This window comes from Vipera berus (assembly GCF_964194415.1).
Source record: "Vipera berus genome assembly, chromosome: 5".
Lineage (NCBI taxonomy): Eukaryota > Metazoa > Chordata > Lepidosauria > Squamata > Viperidae > Vipera > Vipera berus.
Window position 1 is genome coordinate 68,828,718 of NC_138207.1, and position 14,119 is coordinate 68,842,836.

General features: G+C 38.8%; 1 long non-coding RNA gene across 1 annotated transcript in view; it reads right to left on the reverse strand.

Annotated features, from left to right (window-relative positions):
* The window catches only part of LOC308668375, a 53,926-nt gene extending 44,053 nt beyond the window's left edge, over positions 1 to 9,873 (reverse strand). The window contains exon 1 of the long non-coding RNA XR_014026504.1: positions 9,828 to 9,873. This is a non-coding gene — a long non-coding RNA (uncharacterized lncRNA). The remainder of the gene's footprint in view (positions 1 to 9,827) is intronic.
* Positions 9,874 to 14,119: the final 4,246 nt, after the last annotated feature.

Genomic DNA, 14,119 nt, shown 5'->3' on the forward strand with positions numbered 1-14,119 from the left:
CTGTAGTTTCTTGGGTCTGTTTTTTTGAAGAGAGGAACCACATCAGTTCTTTTCTAGTCTTCTGGTAGTTCCCCAGTGCTCCAGGATTTTTGGAGCTGAAGTCCACATTTCTTAACCTGGGCAACCTTAATAAACCTGATTTAGTCCCTGCCCTGTAGAGTAATCCACAACTATACAATCTCATCCAATCTGTTTAAATGTCTCCAGCAAAGGAGAGTTCACTATCATCTAAGGAACTCTGATTCACTGTTGAACAACTCATACTGTTAAGAATTTTTTCCTGGTGTCCAACCAAAATCTGCAGTATTTCTTATTCATTTAAGTGCCTTCTGGAAGACATCTGAACAATTGTACGCAATGTTCATCATGAAGACCTTAAAAACAGCACTTAGATCTCTAATCTCTAGTTCTTTTGACCATTCCTCTGATGGCAACCCACAGCCTATAAAGCAGGGGTCTTTAAACTTGGCCCTTTTATGACTTGTGGACTTTAACCACCAGAATTCCTCAGCCAGGCATGCTGGCTGAGGAATTTTGGGAGTTGAAGTCCACAAGTCATAAAAGGGCCAAGTTTGAAGACCCCTGCTGTACAGCAAGCATGAGTTTTCACCTCATTTATACCTTCCAGCATTGTGTTGCTGGGATCATTTTTCAGGATTTGGGAGGGGAGTAAATTCCAAGTACAGTAAATTAATTTAACAAGTCATAGTACATCACCCTTCTGCAGTAAATGGTAGATAATCTGCAAGTGTTTTTAATAACTGGTAGACATCTTGTAACAGACTTCCTGTTCGCCCTTTAAGGTAGAAGCACAACTATGATTGCTAAATCCATCTTTATTGTAAGGTTGCATTAACCAAATCTTGAAAGAATTGAAGTATTTTTCTCCTCTTTTCCTTTTACTATCCTGAAAGAACAATGCACTTCTGAATGACACAATGGCTCAAAAGTGGCACCATCTTCTGACTTGCTTTCCTGCAGTTATGCAGTCAAAAGCATTTGATATTAGAGTTGTAAGCCGAAACACATATTCAGTAGATGATTAAGAAATACAAGCTTGGCAGTAAATAGAGAATACTGATTACTTTACATTCTGACTGAAAATGTTCCGTAAAATATATCTTCCTTATTCTCTCATAATAATTTAACATGGCACTTTTGGAAATACAGAAATATAGAGGGAAGAAAATAACCTTGAACAGTGTGAAGATCTAAAGATTAAAGCTAATGAGGCCAAACTAGAGGGAACCATTAAGTCAGAGTAGATCAGGTCCTTTCCCAAGCCTCCAAGAGAAAGGCCATGTCTTCACTGACTCAGAAAATTAGAAGGAAAAAGCTTAAAATTTAAATGCTGAAGTATTAGACCTATAGTATATAAGCTTTTGGGTCATACAAGAAGAAAACCATTGGTATATGTGCATGCATGGCTTTATTCTGGTTTGTATTAAATAGACTAATCTAGCACAATTATGTCTACGAATCTTGATACTGAATATAAGTTGTTCTTATATGCAATGATATTATAATACTTGATAATTATGCAAGGTCACTACCAAGCATTTTGCAGTTATATAGCAGAATATACTGGTAATAATATTAATTGGATTAAGTCTAATTTGTTAGGAATCAGGCTGCATATACATTTTATAATGAATATAAATAAATCAAACATCATTTTACATATCATTTAATGTACATGATAGCAAACATGATGGCAAATCTATTTCTCTTTTGGGCTGCTTGATTGTCTCTTTTGCATAGTCTATAGATGTTGTAAATATCTACTGTATGTACCTATTGATGGCTGATTTGTCAGAGTGCCAGGCTTCTAGAAATTCCCTGGCATTTTTGGATTTGGGATTGTCACATTTTCCCATTTGAAACTATGGTTAAATCTGTCTATATGTTGTGAAATTAAAGAATTTTCATCATGCCTTTTGACCGCCAGTTGTTCTTCATGGATGCATTCTGCCAGTCTTCTGCCTGTTTGTCCTACTTATCCAACCTGTGGTCCGCAGCCCAGTACCGGGCTGCGGCCTGTTGGCTACCAGGCCACAGGAATGGCTGGCGAGTGTGCGCACATGTGCATGCACCCCCTCACTTGCACTAGCACCACCTCGCAGGCACTAGTGGCCCTGTTTGTGCATGTGTGGGAGTGCTAGTGCCACCACCAGCATCACACAGTTAATAGCGACCTATTTGCGCATGCCAGTGGGCACTAGTGGCCCACTTGCACATACAGGAAGGCGCTAGTGGCCCACTTACACATGAGGGCAGGTGCCAGCACCGCCATAGGTGTGCATGGCCCACTTGCGCATGTGGGTGGGTGCTAGTGCTGCCACCATGTGTACGCCCATTTGTGCATGCACACGCAAACACATTTCCCTGCTCCTCCCTTTCCCACTGGACCGCCAACCCGGAAACGTTGGGGAGCTCTGCTACATATGATTGTTGCAGTTCTTACATTGTATGTTGTAGATGGCTCCTGTTTTTATTTCTGGGGTTGCTGGATCTTCTGGTTTGCTTAGGATGTTCTGAAGGGCTTTAGTTGGCTTGTGTGCTATACTGATTCCATGTGGTTGTAGTAGTCCATTAGCAATTTCTGGGATATTCTTGATGTATGGCACTGTAATTCTCTTTAGAGTTTGTGTTGGTTTTGCTGTATTGGTTTAATGGTCAGGGACTTTTTGATGAAATTGCGTGGGTATCCATTTTTTTTTTAATTAAATTTTTATACCGCCCTTCTCCCGAAGGACTCAGGGCGGTGAACAGGGCATATAAATAGAAGTACAAAAGTTAAAAAGGATTAAATTGTTGCCCGAATTAAAACAATCAAAATATAAAAAAAAACATTAAAACCCTAACATTTCCCCCATCAGGCCAGGCCAGCTTGTTCGAATAAATGGGTCTTTAACCCGCGCCGGAAGGAGCGAAGATCCGGTGCCATCCGAAGCTCAACCGGCAGTTGATTCCATAAAGCCGGGGCACCCACAAAGAAGGCCCTCCCCTTGGGGGCCACCAGCCGGCATTCTCTGACCGTAATGTGTTGTATAGATGCTCTATTTCCTTTCTCTACTGTTCTGGGTTGCTGCATTGTATTTGGGCTCAATTAAATAAAGTCGTTACACAGCTTCTCTTGTGGCAGTTGGGTTGTCGCTTTGATAGTGGAGCACCTGGTTAGTATGGGTGGTTTTTCTGTAGACTTGCAATTTTAGTTTGCCATTGCATTCTCTGCTGATCAGGATGTCCACGAAGGGTAGCAAGTTGTTTTTTGCTTCTTCTCTAGGAAACTGGATTCCTTTAAAAATGTTACTGATAGTTCTGCGGATGTTCTCTAATTTGTCTTTTTTTATTATGGTGAAGGTGTCGTCTACAGATCTGATCCAAATTTTCGGTTCTATTTGTGGAAGTGCTATCGTTTATAGACATTGCATGATGACCTCTGCTCTAATTTCTGAAAGCGGTAATCCCATAGGTGTTCCTTTAATTTGTTGGTAAATGAGGCCATCAAATTAAAAGTAGGTAGTTAAGCAGAGGTTTATGAGATCCATAATCCTGGGTGTTTTGATCATGTATTCAATTAAGTCAGGTGTATTCTGAATCAATGCAGTCATGGATGAGAAGCAGTGGATCTATCCTCACACGCTTCTACACAAACCTGGCATACCCCTCTGTCCAGACATATCTCTACCAGGGATCCCTACATATAACATTGCAAAAGCACTAACAAAAAAGCTCAGGCATCTCACAAGAGGGAGCCAACATTCTATTAACTGTCCACTACAGTGTCTTCAAGCAATCAGGGATGTGACTATAGATGAGGACGAAATCATGGTCTCATTTGATGTCACATCCAGAATCAGCCAAAGAATCCATGACTGCATTGCCTTTGCCCAGGTTCGCCTGGTGTGCCAGTTGCGCCCCTTTCTGGACCGAGATGCCCTGCGCACAGTCACTCATGCGCTCGTGACCTCCCGATTGGACTACTGCAACGCTCTCTACATGGGGCTGCCCTTGGGGACCACCCGGAGGCTTCAGCTGGTGCAGAATGCAGCCGCGCGAGTTGTGATGGGGGCTCCCCGATACTCCCACATAACTCCTCTGCTCCGCGAGCTGCATTGGCTTCCGGTTGCCCTCTAGGTGAGATTCAAGGTGCTGGTGATGACCTATAAAGCCCTAAATGGCTTGGGTCCGGGATATCTGAGGGAACACATGCTGCCGGCATCAAGTTCCCTTCGTCCTGTGCGCTCCCACAGGGAGGGCCTCCTCAGGGTACCGCCGGTCAAGGATTGCCGGAGGGCGAGACCCAGGGGGAAGGCCTTCTCTGTGGGCGCGCCTGCCCATTAGAACCAATTACCCGTAGAGCTCAGGACTGCCCCAGATTTTCATTTGTTCCCCCGGGACCTGAAGACCTGGCTCTTTGAGCTTTCCGGCCAGGACTGAGAACTTTTAATTTTTAACCTATTGTAATTGGGGTTTTTAATTAGAGTTAAGGGTTTTAGATTTAATCAAGGATAATTTATTTTATTTTAATTTGTTATTAACTTTTGTATTGTTATATTGTCTTAATTGCCTTGTGAACCGCCCTGGGTCCTACGGGAGAAGGGCGGTATATAAGTTTAAATAATAATAATAATAATAATTCCTACTAGTGAGACCTTTAATTAACATTAGCCCTTTCGCTGGGCTGCCAGTTGATGTGACTATTCAAGTGAAGAATAATGGGAGAGATTGGGCTCAAGAGTTAGCAAAAAAAAGTTCTTCAGGCTGATTCTGCATTAAAAAAAATACACTCCAAGAATTGAAACATGGCACTGATCTGGACCAGTTAGAACAGGGGTCTCCAAACTTGGCAGGGCTGGCTAAGGAATTCTGGGAGTTGAAGTCCATAAGTCTTAAAGTTGCCAAGTTTGAAGACCACTGAGTTAGAAGAACAACCTGGTTCTTCGAGACTCACTTGAATGGTGTTCTTCAATAGTGCCCCCTGGACTTGGTGATTTACAAGATTACGGTTTCTTCAAAAGCTTCTGACATTCTTTGCCTCTGCATTTTTTCCTCATTATGAGCCAAGAGACACACATAGGCCTGAAGCTTCTACTGCAGTTAACAGTATGTGAGCTTGTGTGTTTGTGGGTGTGTGGATTGAGAAAAAATAACCTGAAAAAGATTTGCATCTCATCTGCCGATAATTTTCTGTTTTTTGGTCTGTGACATATGTTGTGTTTCTTTAATAAGTAAAACTGCCAGAAGTTTTATGTGTCAGCAGGGTCCAAAACCATATTTATAACTTCAGCTAAGCTAGGATATCTTCAAGCATATATTAAATTATTAATGCACACAAATGCAATAGGAAAGGCAATTTGCCACATATATATGGCAAATTGTCTTTTCTATTACATTAGTACACAGAGAGAGACAGAGACTTCTGAATTTCATTATTTAAGCATTTTATCACAGATTAAAGCCAGTTAATAAACATCTTTTGTGAGGAAAGAACATTTTTGTTTTTTAATTTTTAACAAGTCAGAAACAAGTGAGATTTTAAAGCATGGCTGTCCAACCTTGGCAATTTAAAACCACTGGCTAACAATTTTTTTAAAAAAAAGGATTGAATAATTCATTTCTGAAATAAACATTGCATGCTTCCTAACCTAAAAAAGTGATGTTGTATCACATAATTTTGTTTTCCTTCACCTAAAATTAAAGTCCTTACTAGTTATAACAAATAATTATTGTATTGAATTCTATGTACATTTGGTTAGAACACATTACACATAAGCTTTGTGCAGGGGTGTTTTTCTTGCATATAGTTAGCTATTTTTGTACTTGAGAATTTTCTCTGTTACTGCACTTTTACATTACAAATAAATGTGGCAAGCATATGAGCTTTGATAATAGTATTTAAAATATCAATCAAGTCTTTATTATGATCAAAAACCAACATGAGGAGGTTGGGGGTTAGTTAAGATATTTGTGGATATTTTATATAGTTTGATCCTTATTTAGTTTTCTGAAAGATTAAGTGGAAAATTGATAGCATAAGATCAAGTATAGACCAAGGAGCCTTGGTGGTACAGTGATCAGAATGCAATACTACAGACTAATTCTGCCCACAGTCTGGAGTTCAATCCTGATGGGGCTCAAGGTTGAGTCAGCCTTCCATTCTTCCATGGTTGATAAAATGAGGACCTAGATTGTTGGAGACAATATGCTGACTCTCTGTAAACCAGGAATGTCAAACTGCCAGCCTGCAGGCTGGATGCATCATAGCAAAACAGCTCCCACCCCATTGCCGGCAATAGCAAAAAAATCGTGATACATCGTGACACGTCATGTGACATTGCGAGTTTGACACCCCTGCTGTAAAGAAAGTGCTGTAAAGCATTCAGAGAGTGCTGTAAAACATTATGAAGCAGTATATAATTCTAAGTGCTATTGCTAAGTATAAAATTAAATAACTTGCTATGCAATTTTAATACAACAAAATATAATTTCTTAATTGATATTGGGATGTTAATTTGTGTATCAATAGTGAAATTTAGTGACATATAAGGGAAAACTTTTACAATCATTCTACATTTTAAATTTTAATTTTAAGCTTTAATTTATAGTAATGTATATTGCTTTTTAGGGACGCGGTGGCTCAGTGGGTTAGGATGCTGAGCTTATCGATCAGAAGGTCGGCAGTTTGGCAGGTAGAATCCTGAGTGCCGCATAACAGAGTGAGCACCTGTTACTAGCCCCAGCTTCTGCCAACCTAGCAGTTCGAAAGCACGTAAAAATGCAAGTAGAAAAATAGGGACCATTGCGGTGGGAAGGTAACAGCGTTCCGTGTGCCTTTGGCATCTAGTCATGCCGGCCACATGACCACGGAGACGTCCTCGGACAAGCGCTGGCTCTTCGGCTTTGAAACAGAGATGAGCACCAGCCCCTAGAGTTGGAAACGACTAGCACGCATGTGCGGGAGAACCTTTACCTTTATATTGCTTTTTACTGAAAGTTGTCAAACCTGCAGCAAATACATTTAGAAATCAAAATGGGTCCCATGTATTCTTTTGCCATGATGTGCAAGAAGAAATATATCCAATAAGTTAAATTGGAAAAAGGAATCCAATTTGGAACACTGGAGATATATAGTGATATGTCTTTCTCAAACCCTCCGACACAATTTTACATAGCCTATCAGCTTTTCATTTCTCATTTGATTTCTTATTTGGTTGTTTTGCATCTCGTTACCTTTCTATATTTTTCTGCTAAATTTCCCATGAACTTTCAACTTTGAATGATTTCACTGTCATGTGTAGTATTAGACTCAAATGTAATGTAAGAAATTGCAATTATTCATTATTAATTTTAGAATTATTTATATATTCCAAAATACATAAAACCATTTAATAATCTTTAGTATTGAGATCCTGACTGGCGCATGGGAGGTCCAAGTTTGGAACATCTGATATTCTTCTAATATATCTTACTATTTGACCTACTGTATATTTTTCCTTCCTAAACCTCTACGTATTCTTTTCCCTTTTTTCCCTTGTGTTTCTATCCCCAAGATTCACCCTTTACACCAGGGGTGTCAAACTGCGGTCCACGGGCTGGATGCATCATGCCGAAACCATGCCCACCCCATTGCCGGCAATGGAAAAAAAGTTGTGATATGTCGTGACACGTCACATGACATTGCGAGTTTGACACCTCTGCTTTACACTATCAAATCATAGTATGTCTGTCATGCATTCAGAATCTCTGATCACCTTTGCATCCTTGACTAATTCCCTTAATCTTTCATTATAGATAAGTAAATTAGTCATGCTTTTACATTCATTAGACTGTCAAATGTGTGCATAATCAGAGATGCTTAAATGATGTGTTTGAAATAGACTTTTTTTCTAAACAAAATGCTTACAAAACCATCAGCTCTGGCATTTACACTCTTGGGTCTCCAATGGCCCTATCACTTTTTCTATATGCACTTATCTCGTTCCCACCCATCTACTCATGTCACATATAGACTACTTATTAAAATAATTAATAGAATTGCATTCATTCAGAATATTACACATTTTTCCACACATCAATACCTGGTCCTTTCATTATAATTGTTCACTGGAAAACACAAGTTATGAATTCCTCTTTTCATAAAGTATGTGCTTACAATTAATCTAGATAGCAATAATTCATACAGGTGAACCACTATTTTAATCCTTTTATTTATAACTAATCCTGTTAAGTTTCATAGAAACAAACAAAAAAATCTTTCATTTAATTAATTCTGGCTGCCATACATTCTTCCTATGCCATGGTTATCAAGAAATGGGACCATAAATATTGACCTCCACCAATCATCATACTCGGCTGAGATTTTCAAATTGTGTTTCTGCCATTGTTACATCTCTGTTTTGTGCCATTTTGGACTTTTCCGCTTTTTAAATGCTTTAACAATTATAAACTACTCAGAGTCATTAGGAGTTAGGCATCCTATAAATTTAATACATTACTGTGGATGGTTGCACAGTCAGCCAACTGGATTTGGCATTTTTATTCTTTATTCAAGAGCTTGGGATAGGCAGATGTTGTTGCTGATAGTATTAAAGGTATTGTCACAGGATGTAAGTAAAGCTTCCTTTTTCAATTCAGTGATGGTGGTTTTGTTGGTATTTTGTGATTTTTCTCCAGCTCCTTCTTTTCTATTCTGCTACCTCCAAATATTGCAGTGTCCCTTATTCAGATTTTTTGTTTTTCTTATCAACAGTTAAGTCGTGGGTGGGGGGGAGGTGTATGGCAGATGCTACCCTGAACCTCTCCCTGCTTCTCCCATTCAGTTTGGTGCTCTTAATCTGAGCTTTTCTCAGGGACAGCTCTGTATTGCCAGAAGTATCCACTTCTTCTCCTCCAGATGTACATTCTAGCACATTAACTGCCAGCAGCTGTGGCATGCATTTGTGTACTAGGTTTGTCACTTCAGTGAAAGGGAACCTACAGCATTCCCTCCCAAGTAGATTAAACAGAGAAAATAGTCCCTCAGATAAGCTTAGCCCAAGCCACATAAGGTCTTTATAAGTGCCACCAGCACCTTAAAATGTCCTTGGTTCAAGACTCTTGAAGATTTAACATTACCTCCAAGTTGGAAGTATCATACTCCAAATACCAATTGCAAAGCAATAACAAGGTGTCCTGTTTACCTGTGCATCAGCACCCAAAGCCATCTGACTAATTACTCTGACAACAGCATATTTAAAATGAATTGTAGCCTGATTCACCAGAACTGTTCTTATAATCCAAGATCTTAAACCAGAGCTTGAAGTTTGCATATGATTTTGGTTTGTTCTAAACCAGCAGTCCCCAACCTTTCCAGCTTGGTGGCCTGGCCCAGAAGGGCAGTTGGAAGGCCGGTGTGTGAGTGGCAGGAGCACACACACATGTACACAGCGGTGGGATTCAGCTGGTTCGCACCACTTCGGCAAAACCAGTAGCTAATTTTTTGTTGCCCAGGCCCAGAATGGACTTCCAGAAGGAGCATCCACACAGAGAACCAGTTGTTCACATATTTGAATCCCACCACTGTGCGTAAAGCTCCATTTGTGTCAGTGGCGCACGCACCCTCCGTTCGTGCAAGTGGAGCTTCATGCACGCATGCTTGCCCATTTCTTCCGCTTTCGAACAGGCCACAGCCCAGTAAGAAGGGGAAGGGGAAAGTTGCATATTTAGACATAAGGGTACTTTATCTTATTAAGCCAAGATTAAACCACCATCTTATTGGCTTGTTTATATATTTATCACATTTATATCCAGCCAAACTCTTAGGCTGTAGTGCAGTGACTCACTCAGTTTTGTTGACTCTCACAGTCTTTCTTCATCTTTTTTTTTCCTTTTATTAGCTTCTTCCAATCACCCTGCAACTATAATTCATCTGGAGAAACAAGATAAATTGATGGCTGGTAACAAAATTACAGGTTTCTTGAAACTGGCAGTTCATGTTTGTGCTATCTGAAAAGCCAGTAAGTGCAAACCTGCACAGAATTCTCTAGAGGAAACAAATTTAAACAATAAGAGATTTTATATTAATTCAGAAGTGTTCCTGAAGTATGTATAGACAAAACTATAAAAAAAATCTCATCAGCTGTAATCCAGGACATTAAAGTATTTCTAAGGTTGCCCCATCTTTTTAAAGCCTTATATTAATACATAGATGAATAAATATTATTCCCACAAAACCAATTATCATAAATTATTTCCTATCTACATTCACAATACATGATTTAGAACAAGTTGTCCAACCTCAGAATAATTGCCACAAATAAGTATTTAACATATATTTAAAACCCATCTAAATTGTATATACTACTCTCCATAACAAATCAGAGTTTTGAAAGTTTAAACATACAGAGACTCAGTCACAAATAATATTGAATTTCCAAACTAGCTCATAAGCATGATTTATTTCAGGATAATTTATCATTTCAGATCATGGCAATTTTTCTTTCAGTTTACAGGCATCAGAATAAAAACTAATTTAAACGTCCTTATTGGGGGGAATGCTTTCTTAGGGAAAAAAATAGGATTATTCTCTTTAGTTTATTACTGTAAGGGTTATTAAAAATCTTTGCAAGAAATATTTAATTTTTTTTCTTGGTAACTTTTCCTCTGAGATGTGAAGTTGAGCAAGCTAAAATCTCTTGTCTGATTTTTTAAAAAATAAGTATGTGAATATTTGAAAATACAACCTCATCACTGAAATGGCCTGGAGAATATCCATGATCCTGAATAATATGAAATTCAATAAAATGGAGCTAAATATATAACATTACTGTTATGGGTCCAAACGGGAACACACATGACTGAATATGAGTCCAGAGAAGAAATTACTATTGTGAACTTTGTTTAACAGTAAATAGGATTGTGTTTAACATTGTATTTAAAATCTCTTTCCCCCCCACACCCAAAAAAAATTCTAAAATATTTTAAAGGAACTTGAATTCAGTCTTCTCTTTCTTCCTTATATAAGGGCTGTCTATGGTTTGTTCTTTATCATTGCATTTATGTTACATTTATCTTTCCTACAATAAACTAAGTGTACTGTATCTTCAAAGTGGGTTAGGGATGAGAAATCAAAAGACCTACTCAGCTGAGCTGCAATCTGAACTTTGGTCTTGACCAGGGGTCTTCAAACTTGGGCCTTTTATGACTTGTGGACTTCAACTCCCAGAATTCCTCAGCCAATATGCCTGGCTGAGGAATTCTGGGAGTTGAAGTCCACAAGTCATAAAAGGGCCAAGTTTAAAGACCTTGGTCTTGACTGTCCTCCTTTTTCTATTCTGCTTGTATTTATGGGGGCTGAAGTCCAAATTTGAGGAAGAGCTAATACAGGGAATACTTGTGAACTGTAGATAAGACAACTGTATTTAATAATGTTTGTGAGTAAGAAATAGCAGCATTTGTGCACAATTTATTAGCTGTCCTATAAAAATTATTGCAAATATTGTATAGTGTAATTCAATAGGTAACATTTCCATCTTAAATTTTTTAGAAGAACAGCATCCAAATTCTTGGAAGGTCATCTTTCTCTAGCAGCTGTAAAAAAAAGGCTATAATGTAAACATGGAGTGGAAAATACATTTTTTAAAAAATCAGCTTTATAGGAAATATAAAATATATAATCCCCACTGTAAAAAAGAGCACAAACCTTACTGTGCATCTTTCAATGCAAAAAAGGAGTTTTGTATCTTCAGGGTTTGCTAAAACTCAGTAACATAGCCTCAACACTGGACAAACACTTTAAAAAATGAATTCTATACCACAGTCACTTTTTATTTCAACATTACCTTTAATTTTCATTTAGAAAATTATAAAATTAAACATTAAATATTTAGAAAGTTGTAACCATTCCTGTTACAGTCTTAGACTTTTTCTCTTTATCTGTTTTATAAAGGTCCTTACTAGGATCTCTCTTCCACAGGGGAAAAAAAGGGATCTCATGAGAACCAATTGGATCTCATGAGAACCAATCACATTGTCTTATTTTGCTACAGAAAAGACCATGCAAAGAAATCATCAGCAATAGAGATCTGAGCACATATATTTAGGAGAATGTGATTAATGACTAAACTTTCTAATATATTGATCATGTCAACACTGCAATGATCTTGGCTGAAGCCTTAGAGTTCTGCTTTTACTGGTCTCATCTATCGGAACCATGGCATATCAAAGCATACAGTCAAAATAGGAGTAATGGAAAGTATTGGACATTAGTAGTCAGATCTTCAAATGCCACATCAAACACAAGGAATGAAAACATTTGCTATCATTTGTCAACACAGACAAAACCTCCAGATTTCTTTTGGCTCTTAGTAAAGCAGGGGTTCCCAACCAGGGGTGCTCAAGCCCCCTGGGGGTGTGTGACGATATTCCAGGGGGTGCAAAAACTTGGGTTTAGAAGTTTCAAAATTATAGTATATATGCATAATTCATTATTTTTGAACTTTTGTAAGGGGTGCGAGAATATATCAGAAGCATTCTAGGAATGTGAGATATAGAAAAGGTTGGGAGCCGCTGTAATAAAGGATATTAGCAAAACTTTTACTTTTAAGAAATTTCTTTTGGAGTTTGGGAGGTTGAAGAAACCTTATTAACTCTTTGAACCACCAAGTCTACATTGGGTTAGAATTATTTCTGTCCTCCTCCTCCTCCTCCTCCTCCTCCACCTCCTCCTCCTCTTCCTTTGAGTGCAGCCTTCAACAAGCATTGGACTTCAAATCAGTGAAAGTTATATACTTCTGAAGGAACAGGAATTCCTGCTGAACACTCAATTTCCTACATGGAAATTCATGGTGACTTAATGATCCTACTTAATGATCTAAAGCCAATGAATTACAGCAGAAACGTCAAATGTCAAATGAGAGGATGCTTCGCTGGACTATACTACATATTAAGCCTTGGTGGAGCAGTGGGCTAATGCCTCCTTAAGTAACACCAGCTGCCTGCAATCAGTGCAGGTTCGCATCCCACCAGGCTCAAGGTTGACTCAGCCTTCCATCCTTCTGAGGTAGGTAAAATGAGGACCCAGATTGTTGGGGGCAATAAGCTGACTTTGTAATAATGCCGCTTGGGGGGTGTATGAAAGCCCTAATAAGCACGCATATACATAGAATGAAGGCTACTGCTAAGCTTGTAAGCCGCCCTGAGTCTTCAGAGAAGGGCGGGATATAAATGGAATTAAAATAAAATAACATAAACTCATTTTTGTTTCAGCACAAGAGAGGAGTGCAGAGTCAAGGAAAACATTTATCTTCCTTAGAATCTTTTTCATTTCAATTGTTGCTTTTTTTCTGAATTATTTGCACAAGTGATACCAGAACAGGGGCACCATCAGAAAATTACATAGCCAAATATGATTTGGCCGTGTGATGATATGATCAGTGAGAACAATCCATACGTAATAAATACATGTTCTCAAAAAGTAACCAAAAGAAAAAAAATGGAAAAAAAGAAGCTCAAAAGCGCATCATTTTGAAAAAATAATCCTGTTATTGTATAAGATACTGTATAATTTCATGTAATTAAGAATACAATAGGAAATCACACATACTAATTTTTTGAGGCGGGAAAAATAATAATATAAATATAGTGGCCTTGTGAAATCTGCCTGGAGAAACTGGAGGCATATTTGAACATAATGTGGTATTTGCCGTCTTATACTACTCAGCTACTTAGTAGCCAGAAGGTATAATAACAAAGGTACAATTCAGCTTGGAATCCTGAGATGAAAAGGTCTTAATTGTAGCATAGCAAGAACCAGGAAGCAGTGCTAAGGCATGAGAATGAAAAACATAGGTAAAGGTAAAGGTCCCCCCGCACATGCGTGCTAGTCGTTTCCAACTCTAGGGGCCGGTGCTCATCTCCGTTTCAAAGCTGAAGAGGCAGCGCTTGTCCAAGGACGTCTCCGTGGTCATGTGGCCGGCATGACTAGACGCCAAAGGCGCACGGAACGCTGTTACCTTCCCACCGTAGTGGTCCCTATTTTTCTACTTGCATTTTTACGTGCTTTCGAACTGCTAGGTTGGCAGAAGCTGGGACGAGTAACAGGCGCTCACTCTGTTACGCGGCACTCAGGATTCGA